Raw genomic sequence first — 12,135 nt, 5'->3', positions numbered from 1 at the left:
TGATGACAGACATAATTATCTAGATTTGCCTACTGCATGGGTAGAAGGATTTTAATGACTTCTGTCTTAAAGGGACAGGTCAATAAATTTGAAAAAAAACAACTGTACTGTTACGCCTCGGTTTTGCAATGAGAAAGTTTTTTATTTACTTTTCTGTTTGCATTGTGGTCAGCAATGCCCTCTTGATTCGTTTTGACAGTTGGCAACTATTTGAAAGCAAGCCTTAAAGGAATTCAGTGGCTACCTATTGTTTTTTTAAGATGAAATTCAAATTGTGTAGCGCGGCCGAGAGAAAACAGTAACGTGTCACTCGGTTGAAACTGCAACAGCAGAGTGAAAGCAAACCTCGGGGCACTTGTACAGGACGTTTCAGCTCTTAATTTGTTTGGACAGTCGGCAACAGTTTGAAAGTGCGCTGCCGACGGATATCGCACTTAAGGAGCTATTTTTCCCCAAATGATATGGCGACATTTTGAGGCAGGAGCAGAAAGAAGAGTGTAAAATATTACTCGGGGAATATGACGACTCATTACACTATCTGAATGCTTTGCTGCAGCATTGATTTGTGGATGCCATCATCTTGATTTGTTATGACAGCCGGCGACCGTTTGAAAACAAGCCAGCGACACCGGTAAGAGTTAAGTGGGTATTTTCTTTAGATTAGGTGAAAATTTTGGTGAGAAATGCTGATTCTGGAGCATAAAGAAGCCTCTTTGGGGGAGACAGGAAGAAGAGAGAAGAAGAAAACAACCCGGGAGAGATGATGAATAATGTCGAAATAATACTAATACTAATAAAGCAATCCGCCTGCGTGAGCCGAGAGGTATTAAAATGAAAAGGTTTGCAAATCACCTCCTCTCTCCGTACTCTCTGTGACTGTTTTTGCATTCTCGTATTTGTTGCTTTACCGCTCGGAGAGTTTCAAATGAGTTTGTCTCGACTAAGGACGTCAGGGGAAGGGGGGGGTGTAGAGGGGGGATCCTAGCAGAGGAATGAAAGGAGCGCCGGGTGGAGAATGACAACGAGGCTGCGGAGAGGATGTGAGATTTTAATGATGGTGAATGAAGGCGACACTTCCACCGCATTAGCGGCATCATTGAGAACAAGCGCCATCCTTACGGCGCAAACGCAGTGAATGGAGGGGGAGAGAAAGGTCGTGTACAAACATTACCACAAATTAACGGCGGAATGAAAAGGAAAGCGACTCGAGTGGAAGGAGGTGCGGGGGTTGGGGGGGGGGGGGGATAAAGAGGAGAAAGGGATGAATATGGAAGAATAGAGGAATGGAAGAAGGATTTTTTGACGTATGAGCATGAATGACGGAGGAAATGGGACAGAAAAATGAGACGAGGGAGTAAAACGAGGAGGGGAGGAACATCTGGTATGAGTCTCAAAAAGTTCCATACAATTTCAATGTGTGTCTGTGTGTGTGTGTGTGTGTGTGTATGTGTGTGGTATTTAGGGGGGATGGTGGGTTGTTAGTCTAAAGCAATGATGCACAAAGACACACCAACCGGGCCTGCCACATTCACTTATGTTCAGCTGGGCGCATTCAGGGCAAAAAAAAAGGGAACTAAAGGTTTGGGAAAGTGGAGCTAAAAATGTATGTTGGAAAATAAATGAACTTCCAAAATGTGACTGAGGTCTTATATTGAACACGTTGTTTCGAAAATGAGGAATGCGTGGTTGTCATGGCTGCAATGTATACCAAAGTGGGGGGGCCTCTTGATTTTGACACCTTCTGTAGTTCCTCAATCACACACGATCAAAACTGATCCAGGTTAAACCAATCAATCCCATTTTCCAAACCCGACTCTTTGTGAAACGGCTTCCAGTTAGGTTGAGCACAAAAATGCTTCCTCCTTTTTGATTTGTTTAAAAAGTCAGCAACACTTTGAAAACATGGCACCGTCATCGACAGGACTTAATCTTGGTGACTAGTTAATAAATTCCTAATCGATTCCAGTCACAATTATACATTGTCATCGGCCACAAAAATCGGTACGACCATCAAGATCCATCAAAACACGATTTTGACAAAGATAACGAGTAATGTGTGGTTGTAGTGGCTACAGTGAGAATGGCACCCCCTCCAATTGCTTGACACTTCATACAGTGCATGAAAGTAATATAACCCAAAGTTAATCAAGGGATTGCCCTCCCTCCACCCCCCCCCCCACCCCCACCGCCCAAACGCACCATCATCTCTGTGTAAGGAAACAGACATTAAAAAAAAGGAAGACAGCTCCAAAAGTCTCCTTTTTGTATTCTCGGCTTCCACAAAAATTCTCCATTGACATACAATTTTGTTTACTAAAAAAAAAAAAAAAAGAACAAGGAAGCCATGATTGTAATTGCCACAACGGTGCATGTGCAGTATGTACACGGGAAAGGTTTGACATTGTAAAAATGTTTTTTAAAAAACTAATTATTTTGGTGCTGAGTAAAATGTTCTTTGATTAGACGTCTGGAACTTCTGACAAACCACCTGCACTCCTTCCTCTTTGTGACGGAGGGTTCCGCTTGCTTCTTTGACGGGCTTAACAAGTGTATTTTTCCGCCCCTTTTAACTCTTATGCTGCCACTGAATTATTCATTGGATTGCACACACACACACACACACACACACACACACACACACACACAGCGCAAGGTCGGCTATTGACGGCGTCGCAAAGCCATACATTTGTAAATGAGGCTAATCCTCCTTGTGTGCGTGAAGGTTTAGATGTGTCGAGTTTAACCACAAGGAGCATTTTGTCGGACGGGAATTTCCGCGTTGTGTGTTTTAGCCGTTGAGTGTGGCACCACAATGACCCTTGCATCCTTCAAATCACGGAACGATGTGTGTGTATATGACTGGGAGGATCTCGCTTCTTATGTGACCTATTTGTACCAGAACAATAACAGATCGAGGCCCAGAGGCACAAATTTAAACAAGGTCAAACAAGTCAAATTTTTCACCGGGCCAATGAAAACTAACCAACACGACAATAATCTGACGGACAAATACGATGATAGTCAACCGGTGTCACATGTCGTGAGCATATTTTCGAACGAGCTGTCTCAAAAGTTGTGTAATATACATGAATATTCTCAAGCATGCAACAGCAGTGTGTTCAAGGCCAGGTTTAAGTGCTTCAAAAGGAATGAAATTGCTTTTGAAATGCCAAGCAGTGAAACTCTTAGCAGGAAGAAACCTTGGACACGGTTCGATAAATGGGTGTGCAATGTTGTGCACACTGAGAATGATATGTGGGTTGGGGATGATAGGGAAGGTAGAGTAGGTAGGTAAGGAAAGATGGCCGGTAGTGTAGGTTGAAGGGGTGGTGGGTAGAGAAATTAGGCAGTAAAATAGCTGTAGCTCTGGAGAGCGGGTATGGTCGTCTTTGAAGGAGAAGGAAGGAGAGGTAGGTGAGGCAGATGTGTATGTCACGAGGGTTGGTTGGCTGGTCGGTCGGTCTGTCAGTAGGTTTGGGATGTCATTTGGTAGGATGGAAGAGTTGAGAAGGTACGCGAGAAAGGTCTTTTGGTGAGGTAGGGTCACGCAGTTAGGTCATTTGGAAGTTCAGTTGGGCAACTATAGTACCTACCTCGGTACAAATGTGGTTATGGAAGGTCTTGAGTTAGGCAAGGGAGGGTGGTATTTAGGTGTTAGGTCGGCAAGCAAGGTCTGGAGCTATTGTATGGGAGAGTCGATTTTTAAGGTCAGGATGGCAGATGGGCAGTCGGTAGGTAAGCAAGTAGTGTAGTCAGGTCGATGCGATGCTACAATATTTTCTCAGCAAGTGGGGGATAGAAATGAAGGTTCATATAAGTCGCAAAAAAGCAAGAAGCATTTTTATTTCCACATCAGAACGTTTCTAAATCATTTGAGGAGAAGCTGAAGACCAAAGAATCCAAATAGGAAAGAAAATTGGAGAGGGTGGGGGGGGCAGTGGGAGACTAGTGAGAAACTAGTGGAGGATAACGCTTTGTTCTTCATTGTGCTATTGACCTGTGTGCACGTGTGTGTGTGTTATGTGTGCGCGTGTGTGTGATGCAGGTTTAGCAGCTGTGAAAAGTTCTGCTGAGACAAAGCCCGTCTGACAGCAGTCACACAAACACACACACACACACACACACACACACACACACACACACACACACACACACATGGAGCCTCCTGCTGCCATTTGAGCAGATGTTTGCTTTGGCCTTGACTGGATTTCACATTGACGACTTTTCCATAAGAAGGGTCCCTCCCCAACCCCGGTCGCTTCAGCTCGCACAAGCGCTGCGGTTTTGGCAGACATATCAAACTGATCCTGATTGGCCAGACATGCAAACCTAAGCAAAGTCTGATTTTTCTACCCCCACCCTCCCCACCCCACCCTCCACGGCACTGATGCTCATATTTCACATCTCCTCTTTTTTTACTCGCCAAACCTTTTTGAACCCATTTGTTCGCGATTAAATCAGAGGCAAGAAGTATGTCAGACGTAACTGAATGAAATACAGTAACATGAATACACATCCTGGACAGCAGCAGAGTTCAAAGTGGGGTGGACGTCTGCCTCAGAGGTTTGGCTTGAAACACGGAGATCAAGAAATAGCGTACGGAATGGTAGAACAATGCACAAACTGATCCCTAAGCACAATCATTGATAGACACTTGGAAATATTTCACTCATTAAAAGGTGCAAAGGAGTCAAACAGATGGGGGAGGTAGGAAAGGAAGACAATGTAGTTAGGAAAGGAAATGAAAGTAGGTAGGGAGGTAGAAGGGTAGGGAGCTTGATCAATCGGTTGGTCGGCATAGAAGTAAAAATAGGTCGATAAGGATCCTAAGATAGGGAGGTAGCTAAGGACGTTCAGGTAAGTTGGTAGCTAGGTCAGTCAGTTGGGAGACAAAGAGGAAAGTTAAAATGGGTCGGTATGGGTATGAAGATATTGGGAGGTAGCTAAGGAAGTGGAGGAAGGCAGGTCGATAAGCGTTAAAGTAAGAACGCAATGGTCGGGTAACGTCAGGTATGGTAAGAAATGGGGCAGGGGAGGGGTGGTGGTTGACTGGTTCGCGCGTCAGGGTTCGTTTCCAGCTCAGGCCTTCCTGTGTGGAGTTTGCATGTTCTTCCCATGCCTGCGTGGGTTTTCTCCGGGTACTCCGGTTTCCTCCCACATTCCAAAAACATGCATGGCAGGCTGATCGAACACTCTAAATTGTCCCGAGGTGTGAGTGTGAGAGCAGATGTTTTGTTCGTCTGTGTGTCTTGCAACTGGCTGGCAACCGGTTCAGGGTGTCCCACGCCTACTTCCCGAAGACAGCAGGGATAGGCTCCGGCACACCCCGCGACCCTTTTAAAGATAAAGCGGATCAGAAAATGGATGGATGGATGGATGGTGAGAATTGGTAGCTAGACAGGTGGGGTTAGTCGGTAGGGTAAGGCAGCGGTAGCTCAAGTTGAGTAAGGACGGCAGCTATTGAAGGTAAGGTAGGATTGAATTTGTATGCAAGGACAAGCTCCGAGTTGCAGCTCAGCTCATCGAAAGGGGAAAAAAAAAAATCTTTAACTTCCTCTGTATCTGTGACGGATGAAGTTACATTCTGCATCCTTCTCCCCTCGCTGCCATTCCGTCAGGTTTGGTTTTCTGCATTCTCTCTCCGGGCCTCAACACTCATATTGACATTCATCTCGCAAGCCAAGGGAGCTTGTCTGCTTTATTGAATGTAAAGTCACCGTTTGCATCGAAGAAGCCCGGCGTTCACCAACAGTTTTTTTTTTTTAATTTCATACCTTGGCCATCCATGCAAAGAGCGCACCTGTGCTTGAAAAGACCCTTTCCGGGCAAGAACAATCGACAAAACTGATGCAGGTTCTGAGTCGACAAGCGGGATATATAGCGAGCCATTGTTAAGAAGGAAGTGAAGATGCTGCATGTAGGCAAGGTAGTTTGATCGGGAAAGAGGTTAAACGTAGGTCCAGTTTGTTGTCTGGTCAAGAAAGTTAACGTTTGCAAGGAAATTTGTCTGTTTGGTCTGTCAGGTTGGTCAATAAGGATATTAAGATGGGCAGCTAAGGAAGATTAGATAAGGCCAGTTGGTGCCGTGAGGAAAGGTTAGTAGGTCCGAGGTTAGTTAGGTTGAAAGTGAAGTTGTCATCTGTTGTATAAGCAGAAACAGATGAGGAACGAGATAATTGCGCACACTGCCATCTAGTGGAAAAGCATTTCATTGTTCTGCCTGTCACTATATTCCCTGATTTGTAGGAACTAATGATTACTTTTCAGACCATTGTTACAGAGTAACCTGGCACATGATAAGCTGTCCGCTGTCGTAACTGCTGTCCCCGAAAGGGTTCATGACACAATGGTTGGGAATCCAACATCCAATAGGGTAACATTTTGGCCCTAAAATGTCCTCCAGAAAGGCACAAACATCCCCCTCAATAAAACATTTGGACATCACTGGTGGTGCCACACAAAGATAGAAAGACAAGAGCGCGCAGACAAAATGCTCGGAAACTGTCCCGATGTGACAAAACGTGACATCACCTTCGCTTCCATCTGTCCACAAAAGTGCGGGTGGTCTCGTCCTGCCCGCTGTAATAAAAACTTTTTTACCGTCATGTTAAACTGGAGGGACGAACGCCGTAAACTGACGGTCGTCAGGGGGCCAAGGGAGACTCATTTGCATCACAGTGCATGCACGGGCAGTAAAAAAAAAGACACTTGCTTTAACTGCGTGTGTGTCGACGACAGCGCGCGCTTTCACACACGCTGACAACGATCGGTTAGACAATGCAGCAGAGTGTGATGGAAATGCGAGTTACTGTCGCTCTTTTTCAGTCTCTTTCCTGTTGGTTGTTGCGGTAACCACGAACGTCTGACCTTTGGCGAACGACGCCCTTGGGAACGTACGCCTGGTGTGAACGAGTGTCGTGACACTCGCTGATGTACAACAACAACATTTAATCAATACAACTGTTACACGACTGTGGATTTTAAGTGGAAAATCAGGCCGAATTCTTTGAAAGTCTTTAAAGCTCATGGAAGCACATCGGGTTACTTGAGAGGGTGAAGGACCAACTATCCATCCATTTTCTGATCCGCTTTATCCTCACAAGGGTCGCGGGTATCAGCCGTCATCGGGCAGTGTGCGGGGGACACCCAGAACCGGTTGTCAGCCAATCGCAGGGCACAGAGACGAACCACCATCCGCGCTCACACTCACACTCACACCTAGGGACAATTTAGAGTGTTCAATCAGCCTGCCATGCATGTTTTTGAAATGTGGGCGGAAACCGGAGTACCCAGAGAAAAGCCACGCAGGCCCGGAGAGAACATGCAAACTCCACACAGGGAGGCCGGAGCTGGAATTGAACCCGGTAGTTTATATAACGTGAATATTATCAGTAAACAATGATTGTGCGCTGTTTACTGATGCTCTACACAACAGTACTTTGCTCACAACACAAACATCTTCACAGAAATTGTGCCGGGATCACTTTGGTGAGACAACATGACTTATCTTGCGGATTACTTTTGACAGCCACAAACGCGAGCGTGAATATGCAGCGGTTCACTGAATGCCCTAAATTTCAAAATCTGTACTTATTTTACTTTCACTTCAGTAAATCGTTTCAATCAGTCTTGTACCCGAGTCTTATTCAAGGCAAGTCCTTCCACTTTAGTCCAAAACGTGAGTAGAAATGCCACCTCTGTCCAAAGTACATAAAGGATGCGCTGTGAAACATTTCCTCAAACCCTCGCCGTTTAACACTAATGTCAATTAGCCGGCCTTGTTGACTGTGCACCTTTAAAAAAAAAAAAAGAATCCCGGTGAGCGTTGAGATTGCTTTGACCCCCACGCTCTCGTCTCTAATCAGCCCTTTGCTGCCATTGATCGCAAAGACCAGGTCCTCGCATCACCAAAGACCCGGAAAGCCCTTTTGTTTGTCTTATTTACGACTAAGCGAGTGAGCACGTGGGGCCGAGGGAGACATTATTGGTTGCTTGCGAAACAATCAAATGTGTCACTTTTCATCCAACCCTAAATCCTTTTTTTAAATAATGATAACCTGTCACCCGATAAGATGTCCACTGTCGTAGCCTCTGTCCCCAAAAGGGTTAGTATGAGTTAAATTCCTTTGATAAAAATTACAATAGCAGAGCGTCTCGCCACTAATTCTGACTTGGGAAAAAAAGGCATTTTCACTTCTTTATTATTATTTACTGTTCAATTCACAATGGGTGCAGATTATTTTGATTACCGTTCCCCCCACCCCTCCTTCCCTAATTGATTCTTTTCACTCGCCTCCTGCTCGGGCTCTCCTTTCTCCCGGACGGTTTTTCTCTTGGTATTCTGCCGCCTCTCGCCTTCAGCTCCCAGCCTCTTATCTAAATCTCCATTCCGAGTCAGTCCGATAATGCGGGTCGCTTGCCAATGACAGACCTTAAATGCTTCCAGGGAGCTAAAGGGAGAGGTGCAGTCGTGACGGTTGACTGGTGGACGGGCGGACGGGCGGACGGATGGCTGGACGGACGGCTGCGTGGTAAAAAAAAAAGCTTGCAGACATAATAAGCAGCTTGATATGAAAGTGAGCGTACATCTGTTGTTTTGCTATTTCAAGAGCCACGGGCTGCGAGAGATCAGCGGCAAATGCTCGCCAGATGCCCAAGTGTTGGAATAAAGCCACGTGTGCCCCCGCCCCCTTTTACTTTTGGAAAAATGTTCTCTTGTAACTCGCACAAAATTGATCAGAAAAGGATGAAAATGAGCTTTGTGGACTACCTGTAAGAAAGATAATTCATGAAAAAAAATTCTGGGCAAATTGTTCTGCAATTGCAATTTTTTGTCATATTCAATATCAGAGGTCAAATTCAAGACAAAGGGTGCAGTGGCGTCATCACTTTTGGCAAGGAATATTATTTTTTTTAACTAAAAAAAATGTCAGATTTTCTAATAATTTGCAGCAAATTTCCTTCATTGTGAAATTCTCAAGGGTGGCAGGATTTGATTAAAAAAAATGTGTTCTGATCCAGTTACTTGTCATTCGTTAAAAGTAACAAATATGCTGATTCAAAAAAAAAAAAAAAAAGAAACATCAATAACACATAGATATGTTTTTGTCTGGTTACTATCTTCAATGCGGCCGAGGGCTCAATTCAACAACCGACCTCTTAGCATATTAAAAATACAATACTGCAAAATGCGACAATGTCTTCAGAATGAAACACTGTGACATTAGCTAACTTTCCATCTGATGGTGGCGCCGTGCAAAATGCTGACTGACTCAAAGTGGCCAGGGAGAGGGGGCGGGTCCGGGGCCTGGGGAGGGCAAAGCGTGTTGTGTTCAAGGACACTCCGGCGAAAGGTTGTTGACACCGACCGGTGACTTTTGATATGATTGCATCCGTGTACGCATGGGAGTCGGTTCTTAGGGACGAAGTCCTGCTTTGGGTTAAAGTCACACTTGAATCGGGAAGATTTGCATGAGAAGTCTGGCAATTCACTTTTGGCTCAGGTCAGGTTGCGAGTTATCGACCAAAAGTCTCAGGAGTCAAAGTGTGTAGTGTGGCTCGCACGTTGTCAAGGCGATCGATATCGACTGGACTTTCTCGCTTTGTCTCAGCAGCATCCGATTCACACTTCATGATTAAAATCATGAAAAAGAGTCATTAGGTTGGACACGCTTTTTTTCAGGGATGGTCTCACTCTTGCCTCCCATCTTGGCAGGAGGGGCGGTACAAATATCGATATCTCATCATCACACATGGCACATGTATTAATATGTTTAATGGAAACGGAGCAGTCTGACCGTGCAAATATCCGTATGTCTGTCCAGTTGATGTTTTGTTGGGTCGTTCCCCCCGGCCCCCTCAGTCTCAATCATCCCTCCCGTCAAGACCATTAAATACCAATTTAAAACTGAAATCTGTTATCACCTGAGCAGGATTTTCTCAAGCTGCAATTTTCACATGATCCGTCTTGTGATATCGTGAGCAATTTAGAGCCACATTGTGACAATTGCGAGTGACTTATTTTTCTGTGCTTTGCTTCCCAGCCTTAACTCATTCACTCCCAAAGACGTTTTTAAACGTCTTTTCAGACTTGGTCCAGAATTGGCTGGTACTGAATGAGTTAATGGACTCTCAATAAAACGTCTCCAGCCAACTACGGTACCAGGCCGGTCCTCCCACCGCGCTGACAAAAATACGTCTGCACAACACCGTTGACTCTTTTTCTCTGCCGAGTGTTCCGAATTGATCAACACCCCGGGTGTCTCTGTGAGCCCACATGTTTTATTTTTAGTCGTCTCTCTTTCCACCCTCGCATCTCCCAGTGTGCCTCCATCCATCAATCCATCCATGTCACTGTGCGAGTGCTACCACATCCACACTCTGAATGTACCTTAAAAGCCTGATTGGATTTCTTTGTCCTCATGTAGGTAATACAATGTGCGGTCTGTGTGTGTGTGTGTGTGTGTCTGTGTGTAATGTGATGCAGGCTTTTAATTCAAGCAAGGAGATGGAGTCAGCAGGTGGAGGTCACGACCCCTGCTGGAGGACACACTTGTAACCTGACAGGAAATTGATTTGCAGGTAAAGTAGAAGAACACACCAGGCGGGAAAGCTGCTGAACTGTGTGATTGCTGCATTGGCGTGCGTGTGTGTGTGTGTACGTGTTTGTGTGTTGAATCAGGAAGAGAGCAAAATGGAAAGTGGTAAAGAGGAAATAAAAGAGCATCCACCTGAGAAAATCATTAATAAAGTAAATGGTTCAGGTGGTTGTCACCATTCTCTCATTTGAAAAAAAAAATAAAAATGATTCCGCGCGAAATCTCATAATGCAACTTCAAAACGTCACTCGAGTCACGATGGCTTGAATGAACGAAGAACCTCCAAAAGTCAAAATGTCATTCGTTCAGTCGCCTGTGAACCGAACAACCAAAGCCACATATCAAGATCCACAGTTTCAATTTGACATTTTTTTTTAGCAGCCATTGTTTTTTTTTTCCCTCTAGGCAGACTCTTTCCAACCAACTCTGTATTGGACGGCGTTAGTGTACCTAATGAAATATCCGCTAACTTCAGTTCGACTTAAAGAGCGGACAGACTCGCGCCCTGACGAGATTGCTTTTGCGCTGATGGTCGAGGCGGCGCCGCCCTCCTGCCAGATCGATGCGGTCGGAATGAAGTGGTGGCCGTAATCAATTAGCTTTATCGCCGCCAGAAGCGGAGGAGGGGAAAAAAACACATCAAGAACCTCAGGCTGTGTTCAGAATCCACTATTTAGTGAGTCACCATTTTGTAATGCTGCTGGAAAGTGTAACGACTCGAGTGCGCTTAGCGTACCCAACAATGGATGTCTCTTAGTGACCGAGTAATGTTCACTAAAAATATCAAATATATCCCATGATGCATTGCGCTAATCGGGAAAAATGATTGATTTTAATATCAATGGTATAGGAATCTTAGATGAACGCCCGTGGCATTTTATTAATCGAATTGGCTGATTAATCGGTTAGTGGAACTTTATTTTTGCAAATTTCCCCCCAAATATCCATGTCTGAGATTTGGGACTAAACTCTTCCATGTATTGCGACGATCTGTGAGTACTTGACAAAGGCTTTAAAAAAAAACAACAATAATAATTGAAAAAAGGTGCCACAAGATGGCAGTAAAGCACAAGTTGTTTTTATGAGACAGCGGGGTTGAAGTCGGGAATGAGTGAATGATTCTGAGCACGCTCGCTAAGTTAATCGCTATTCACTCTCGAGGACTTTTTAGTGAAGTATATATCACACCGTGTAAAAATCGTGCTATAGTGCTCACTGAGTCAACGCAGCCTCACACTTTCACGGAATGCTTAGTTAGACGCAAAGTAAAAATGCCAAATAACACTCGTGTCAGCTTCGTAAATGGTTTACGTTGCCATTTTGGGCCAAATTCCCCACCACTAACATCACCGTATCGGCCTCGATTTGTTTTTCTGAACACATAAAAACATACGATCACATCGAAATGCACACCACACACACACACACACACACAATCCCTCAAGCATCAGCCATGGAATTGAAAAATCTCTTCAGAGAAATAATGGAGCTGCGGCCACCCCGCAGCATTAATGTGATAGTTTGTGTGCCTTTGTGT

The 12,135-nt window shown here is 44.8% G+C and overlaps 1 protein-coding gene across 2 annotated transcripts in view; it reads left to right on the top strand.

Annotated features, from left to right (window-relative positions):
• cdh11 (cadherin 11, type 2, OB-cadherin (osteoblast)) overlaps window positions 1–12,135 on the top strand; it is a 70,802-nt gene that overhangs the window by 15,084 nt on the left and 43,583 nt on the right. The window contains exon 2 of one of the 2 annotated variants that reach the window (XM_052080001.1): window positions 10,487–10,581. The exons of the other annotated variant lie outside the window; for it this stretch is intronic. The gene's annotated coding sequence lies outside the window, so the exon portion shown is untranslated. The remainder of the gene's footprint in view (window positions 1–10,486; window positions 10,582–12,135) is intronic. 2 annotated transcript variants of the gene reach the window in all.

This window comes from Hippocampus zosterae, chromosome 11 (genome assembly GCF_025434085.1).
Source record: "Hippocampus zosterae strain Florida chromosome 11, ASM2543408v3, whole genome shotgun sequence".
In the NCBI taxonomy this organism is placed as follows: Eukaryota; Metazoa; Chordata; class Actinopteri; order Syngnathiformes; family Syngnathidae; genus Hippocampus; species Hippocampus zosterae.
Note: the sequence above shows the minus strand (reverse complement) of the source record. Positions and strands in the feature narration are given on the sequence as shown.